A 7496-nucleotide genomic window follows, 5' to 3' on the forward strand; every position below is an offset into this window, starting at 1 on the left:
AATTTAAAAAAAAAACTCATTTCTTTCTATCACCTTGCACACAACTATGTCGATAATTTTGTCAAGATGATAATTCGCCACTAGCTCTAGCTGTAAGATATAAGCTAAAGCTTGTCTCATAATTTGTTTTGTTAGTGTTACATAAAAAACTATGGTTATTCGGAAGATCACTATGTTTTTTCTACTTAAATTATAATTGTAAGCATTGTAAACCTACCAAAATGAATTAATAAATAAAGGGTATCCCAAAATTAACGCAAGATTAGAATTTACCCCCATTTGTGCAGTGAAGTGTTGGCAACCCTGAAAAAAAGCAATTTGACAGCTAACAGTATAGGGTTATTAAAAATGGAGCGGCGTTACACGATAGAACAACGTGTCTTCATTATTAAAGAATATTTGAAAAATAGTGAAAGCTTGGCGGCTGCAGTTCGAAAATTTCATACAAAATATGGTCGGAATAGTGTTTTAACTTCGTCAACTTTTTCATCTTGATGGCTTTGTCAATCAAATGCGTCCACAACGCGTGATTGTATGGTGTTGATTTTGGGCTGGAGGCATAATTGGGCCATATTTTTTTGAAAATGATGCTGGTCAAGCAGTGACTGTTACTGGTGCTCGATATCGCGACATGATTACACAATTCTTTCTGCCAAAATTGGATGATATTGATGTCTCCAATATGTGGTTTCAACAAGACGGTGCCACATGTCATACAGCCCGTGAAACAATTCAATTACTGCATGAGGCTTTTCCAGGTCGTGTACTCTCTCGTTTCGGTGATCAAAATTGGCCTCCTAGATCGTGTGATTTAACACCATTAGAATTCTTTTTATGGGGTTATTTGAAATCACAAGTCTATGTCAACAAGCCCACAACCACCCGTGCATTAAAGGAGGAGATTCAACGCTGCATCAACGAAATTCAGCCACATTTATGCAGAATGGTCATGGAAAATTTCACCAAAAGAGTGCTCATGTGCATGCAAAGCCGTGGAGGCCATTTGTCCGATGTGTTATTCCATACATAACCCTATCCTATGTACTTTACGAGTCAATAAAAATATAACTATCAAAAGACTAAAAACGGCGTTTTCTATTTAATTCAAATCTTGCGTTAATTTTGGGACACCCTTTACAGTACAATAAATACAATACAAATACAATTCATCAAGAATATAGAAACAAATATTTGGGCGATAAAACCTTTTTAAATTAGTGACATAAATATATTTGACACCCAAAAGTATTCTTGGAAATACGAGTAAGTCTGGCCATTTGTGTTTATATCGTTGCTTTTAAATCGGTCCAATTAAGTTGTATAGCCTAAGGTTCGATATTTTAACCATTTTAAGAGCATACTTAAAATGGTTATCATTTGCACCCCATCCGAATTAAATATTTGAGTAAATCCTTTTGTAATTTATTTTGTGTGATACAAATTTTATTTTGCTTATTAAATCACTAAATTAATATATGTAAGTAAATATCTTGAATTCGGTTCTGTTATTATTGCAAAACGTTAAAATCCATTGGCATTTTCACATTTCAGAAAATATACACTATTTCTAAGTGAATTTAGGATAAGTTTTATACTATTTTGGAGCTGCTGCTGTTGTAGTTGAAGGACTGTAATTTAAGGAATACTTTTAGGTTAATAAATAAAATAAGATTAGATTTCTACTCACACATAAGTAAATGAATTATTATTACTTCTTGGGGTAGTAGTTTCCATTGTATAGTTAGCATTTCCATCAGGAACTATAACATAATCAATATCCCATTCCCATATGAATAAAGAACGACGATCACGTTTAGGTGTGTCTTCCGTTTGAATGCATTCGATGAAAAATAACGATGCAACCATAATGAGAAATAGAAGAAATACAATATTGATATTTATTTTCTTAAACATTATTTTATTTAACAACGTAGGTATAGAACTTTTGAAGCTTTAATTTTAAAACTGAATAATATCTATTGAGGTTAATTTTTGCACAGGTATCGAGTCTAATAATAACCTAAATAAAAGCCTACTTGCGTGATACTAATTTAATATAATTATTAATATTATAATCAATTTAAATTGTTTAAATCAGATTTCAGCAACTTATTTTCCTTTACTGAGTTTTAAGTTTTTATTTAATAAGAATGCTTATTAAGTACAGTACAAACCAATCAAGAACGACGCCGCGATCTTAGGATGTCCCGACAATTTTTGTTTTTCCGAACAAAAGACCTCTCAAAAGTTGGACTTAGATTACAAAAATATATTAAAATTTGTCTAGGGGGTGTACCGACCCTCAAAATTTTGACAAATTGATATTTTTATGCTTTTTTTTCCCTTCCTTAATTTCGGTTCCTGAACTACTTTTTATTATAAAACATTAACTTTTTGATCTTATTAGGTTTAGAACATATTTGACGTGTTGATTTGCATGCTTTTCTAGCGGTTTCAATTTTTTTTAATTTTTGGCGCATATTGCTATTATCATCATTTTCCTGGAACTTAAAACCACTGCTCTATAAATCTGACACAATTTGGATTAAAGTTTCTATACCTACCCCATTTTGAAGAAAAATTTGTTTATAAATTTGAGGCCTACCTGCACAAATGACTTAATTTCTTGATGTCCTTTAAGGATATGGGTTTTTAACTGTTTCTGAAGGCTGTTTTCTACCTGACAAATATCTACACAATTCAATCCGGTAATAAAGTGGGATTTAAAGCGCAAGGATTTGAAAAGTGAGCGTTTTATGGACAAATATGGGAAAAACCACATATGTGGTTTATTGAGGAAACGTAGAGGTTTTTCATTCATTATTTGTTTATGACTAAATGGGTTGTTGTACTCCATAATTTGTAGACCTGATCTTATACAAAAGCCACACTTTGAAGTCCTTAGTATTCATTCGAGATTCTCAACGGATTGTGTAAAGTGCGTTGTAACAGTTTTAAAAGCAACTTTTGTGATTTTTTTTAAAATAATGAGTTCAAGACGTAGTGGGACTACTTGTGCTATATGGGGATCATTCAAAAAACTTGATAATCGGCAGCTACCAACTACAAGAGATGTCATTAAATTTATTTTGTTTGTAAGAAACGAACCTAAACTTAAATTCAACGGTAAGGATCCTTCTCATTCAGAAATATATGCGATCGTTTTTGAAGAAATCGACATTATTTGCGCTAAAGCTTCGATTCCAATTGTAACTAAGGAAAGAGTTATTCAATTATTTAAATCCTAAAAAAGCAAACAAAATGCTAGTCTCGAAAATAAACTGAAGTGTTTTTTAGAGTCATCTGAGAAGCTTTTCGACGTTGCTGCGACGTTGAAGAGAAGTTTTTTGTTGGATCAAAGAAATGAAAGGAAAATGGTTATAAGAGGGGTTGACAAGAAAGAAACAAATATCTAGAAGAAACGACAGCAGAGGCAAATTGAAGAGTCTAAGAGGGAAGCAAAAAAAATAGTCTACGCAGGAAACGGATATTGTCTCCAATAACTGCAATGAAGAGTTGGTGCGTGGATCTTCTCCAGAAACACATTCGGTAACAGAGGCATCCCCAAAAATCCCTCCCTTGACAGAGGCACCATAGACTTCAAGAGCTAATCGCAATAGATTGATGTTGCCAACAGTTGCCAAGGTATGTGATCGATACGATTTATCGACGCGATCTGCTGCTGCTGTCGCTTCTGCTGTTTTGGCTGATGTCGGCTTAGTTTCTTCCAAAGATTCAACTCTTGTTATAAACAAAAATAAGATTCACCGAGCAGTATCGAAATCACGTAAAGAAGCCTTAGAAGATATTTTAGGTATTGCTATAAAAAGCATTTACTTTGATGGAGGAAAGGAGAAGACCCCGATAAATGAGAAAATAGGGGCGCGTTATCACCTTAAAGACATTTTTGAAGAACACATCTCAATTTTGGCAGAACCTGGATCAATTTACTTGGGACACTCAACACCAGGTCGTGGCACCGCAAAAGGGATTTTTACTTCCATCACAACCTTTTTAGAGAGTCACGGTTGGAATTTAGATGACGTGCTTTGCATTGGATGTGACGGAACTGCAACTATCACTGGTGGAAGCGAGGCGTCATTCAATATTTAGAGGAGTTCTTGAAGAGGCCGTTGCAATGGTGTATTTGCATGATTCACGCCAATGAGTTACCTCTTCGTCATTTATTCTTGACATTAGATGGTTGCACTTCGGGCCTAGAGAATATTCTGGACCTATTGGGAAACAATTAGCTGATTGCGAAAGTAAAGCCACCGTGAGTTTTTGTGCAGTGGCTGGTAATATGCCTGACTTGCCGAAAAATGTGGTTGTTGAACTTAGTACGGATCAAAAATATCTTTATCAGATATGTCAAGCTGTACCTACTGGTTTCTGTTCTCCTGAGCTAGCAAACGGTCAACCTGGAAAAATGGCGCAGTTGAGATGGCTTACTTCAGCTGATCGCATGTTAGTACTCTTCGTCCATCATAGAATTTGCTATTGCTTGTCAACAACGTCGTCAAAGTATAGGCTCCAATTTGGTTCCGAATCAAGCGACAGGCATCTTTTAAGAATGGAGCCAAACATATTTTCCAATTATTTATGTACTCTCGATATTTACCCGAAAATTTGAGATGTGTTGTGGATTCTGTTATAGAAAGAAATGCTTATGTTGTTTGATGAAAGGGACCACGTTCGGGAGCTGGCATTGCGAAGAATAAAAAAAGCTAGAGAAGCTGAAAATATCAACAAACGCAGGATATATAAACCATCAAAGATCAACTTCTCTGCTAGAGATTATACCGACATTTTTGTGTGGAACCAATGTCAGGTAACATCACCCCTGGTTCTTCGACATTTTTCTTTTGAAGACCTTCACATCATGGCAAAAGATAAGAGCTTGGAAATTGGTGACTTTCCCTGTCACACCCAATCTGTGGAAAGATGTGTTAAACTGGTAACAAAGGCATCACAGATTGTAACTGACCCTACTTCTAGAGATGGTTTTATTAAAAACAAGTTGAAATCTCGTGCAGAAATGCCAAACTTTGGACACAAAAATAAGTTTAAATTCTAAGGTTATGTCATTAATTATAAATTACTACTCCCAAGATAACATGTTCTTTAACTTTTTTTGACGTTTTCTTTATCTGTGTAAAATTACGCAAATTTTGATACCCCTTTTGATAGTGTAGCTCTCATACATCGACGGGACACCCTAGGCCAATCATGAGAAATAACAACTTATCTGAAATGCTTACAAACTTACCCTTAAAATACAGTGCTACAAAAACTTTGCGAACAGCGATAAAATAGGGAAAAAGAGAACGGTAAGTGTTATTTTTTTGTCAATACTTTTATTTTTGATTAAACAAATACAAAAAAAAAAAAGTTGTAATTTTCGTTGCATAAAAGTTTTTTTGTTGAGTTTCATGAAATTGAAATAAAACATGTTCGAAGAAAGAATTAAGTGTGAGTGAAAGAGAGTTGATGATTAATCTTCACGTGAAACAAAAAATATCCCACAGCCAAATTTCGAAACAAACTTTTAGAAATCGACCAACGATCCAGAAAACCATAGATAGCTTTAGGAATTTAGGTCAGGTAGAATCTAAGGCAAGATCGGGCCGACTATCGATGAACACAGTAAGAGATAAGCGGTGATTAAACAAACGCAAGGTGGATCAAAACAGCTCATAACCAGAAAAAGCATCTCAACACTAACCAGAAAAAGCATCTCAACACTAAAGTGCACTTAGGAACGGTTCGAAGAGCCATATTTCAAAATAGATTTACATAATAATAAGAAAGACACAAAAAAAAGCCATTAGAGAAAGCCAAATGATGTTCTTAATTTGAATTACACTACAAAGACTGTGAAGCATGGTAGGGGAGGTATTATAGTGTGGCGTTGTATGGGGTCTTTAAGGGTAGTTAAGCTGGAAATAGTCAAAGCAGCTATGAATTTGTTAACATTGACATCCTCAAAATAAATTTAAAAGTAAGTGCCGAGATGCTGGGTATCGCAAACTAGGACTGCTTCCAGCAAAATAATGACCACATACACACCGCACATGACCCGCGTTTGTCTCTCTTATATAATACCCCATATCAAGTAGAAACTCCAACACAAAGCCCAGATATTAACCCAATTAAATATGTGGGGGATAGATTTGACAAAAAAACGTAACCACAATATTCGAAATAAGGCCCAATTAAAACACAAGCTCGAGATTTTTAACTTCCCATAGGAAGTATTGTAATGCCGATTTGTCAAATCGAAAATTTTAACAGTTCTCGACGTTTCATGGTCCCTAGAGTCGAAATAAAAGATTTTTAGAAAGATGTCTGTGCGTGCGTGTGTACGTACGTTTGTACATCCGTACGTTAGCGACGTTTTTTTCGTCGTCCATAGCCCAACAACCAGAAGAGATATCGATTTCAAATAAATTTTGTTATATAGATAATAAGGCAGAAAGATGCAAAAAGGGCTCTCAAGAAAATTGCGCGAGTGTTTTTTTTACCATAGCAGTTTGAAAAAAAGGTGAAAATTTTGGTAAACCCTAAACATCTTACGAACCAAAAACGCTAGAGACTTGAATTAAATTTAATATAATATATTGTAACGTGATATCGAAGAAATATATTTTTTGAAATAAATCCATTTAACGAATGAAAAAAAATTGTCACCTCCAAAATTTTACGACTGAAATATGATTTCATCTCCAAAACAATTTTTTGCAACGAAGAATAATGTTTTTGACATCTGCTACAATTTTGAGAAAAATCGAATTGACAGTTTTTTTTATAAAAATAAAAATCTAAAAAAAAACATTACTCAAAGTTGGTAAGAATTGAATATCGATTCAAATATCTTTTCAAAAACTTGAAATTTAGGCTTCGAACTTATTTTATCTTATAAGAAATATTGTTTTCAACATTCTGAAAAATGTTTAGAAAAATCGAATTGACAGTTTTTAAACAAAAAATAAAAACCTGAAAAAAAATCAATAAAAGTTGGTAAAAATTGATTTTAGACTGAAATATCTTTTCAAGAATTGTAGATATTGGCTTTAAACTACTTTTATCTTCCAATAAATATTGTTGTTAACATTCGATAAAATTTTGAAAAAAAAATCGAATTGACAGTTAAAAAACAAAAAATTAAAAAAAAAACAATACTAAAACTTGGTAAATATTTACTTTCTACCCAAATAGCTTTTCAAAAATTAAAAATATTGGCTTAAAACTTATTTTATTTCACAGAAAATATTGTTTTCAGTATTCAGTAATTTTTATATAAAAATCCAACAGTCCGTTTTTTCATAAAAAATAAAATCTACAAAAAAAAACGCTAATTTGGTAAAAATTGATACGAGTACATATAGAAAAACTTTTAAGCAAGACAAATCGACAGACGGGATGGGAAGTTATCAGTGTGGGTCGCATCCCAGCCCATTTTTCAGACAGACTCTATTTGAATGTTTGTGCATATG

The 7496-nt window shown here is 33.5% G+C and overlaps 1 long non-coding RNA gene across 1 annotated transcript; it reads right to left on the reverse strand.

Annotated features, from left to right (window-relative positions):
• Nucleotides 1-1398: 1398 nt before the first annotated feature.
• On the reverse strand, nucleotides 1399-2023 carry LOC129951627 (uncharacterized). The gene is made up of 2 exons (XR_008782212.1): nucleotides 1688-2023; nucleotides 1399-1628 (listed from the first exon to the last, which is right to left on the reverse strand). It is a non-coding gene; the product is annotated as an uncharacterized LOC129951627 (long non-coding RNA).
• Between the last annotated feature and the right edge of the window lie 5473 nt (nucleotides 2024-7496).

This window comes from Eupeodes corollae, chromosome 3 (assembly GCF_945859685.1).
Source record: "Eupeodes corollae chromosome 3, idEupCoro1.1, whole genome shotgun sequence".
Classification (NCBI taxonomy): Eukaryota; Metazoa; Arthropoda; class Insecta; order Diptera; family Syrphidae; genus Eupeodes; species Eupeodes corollae.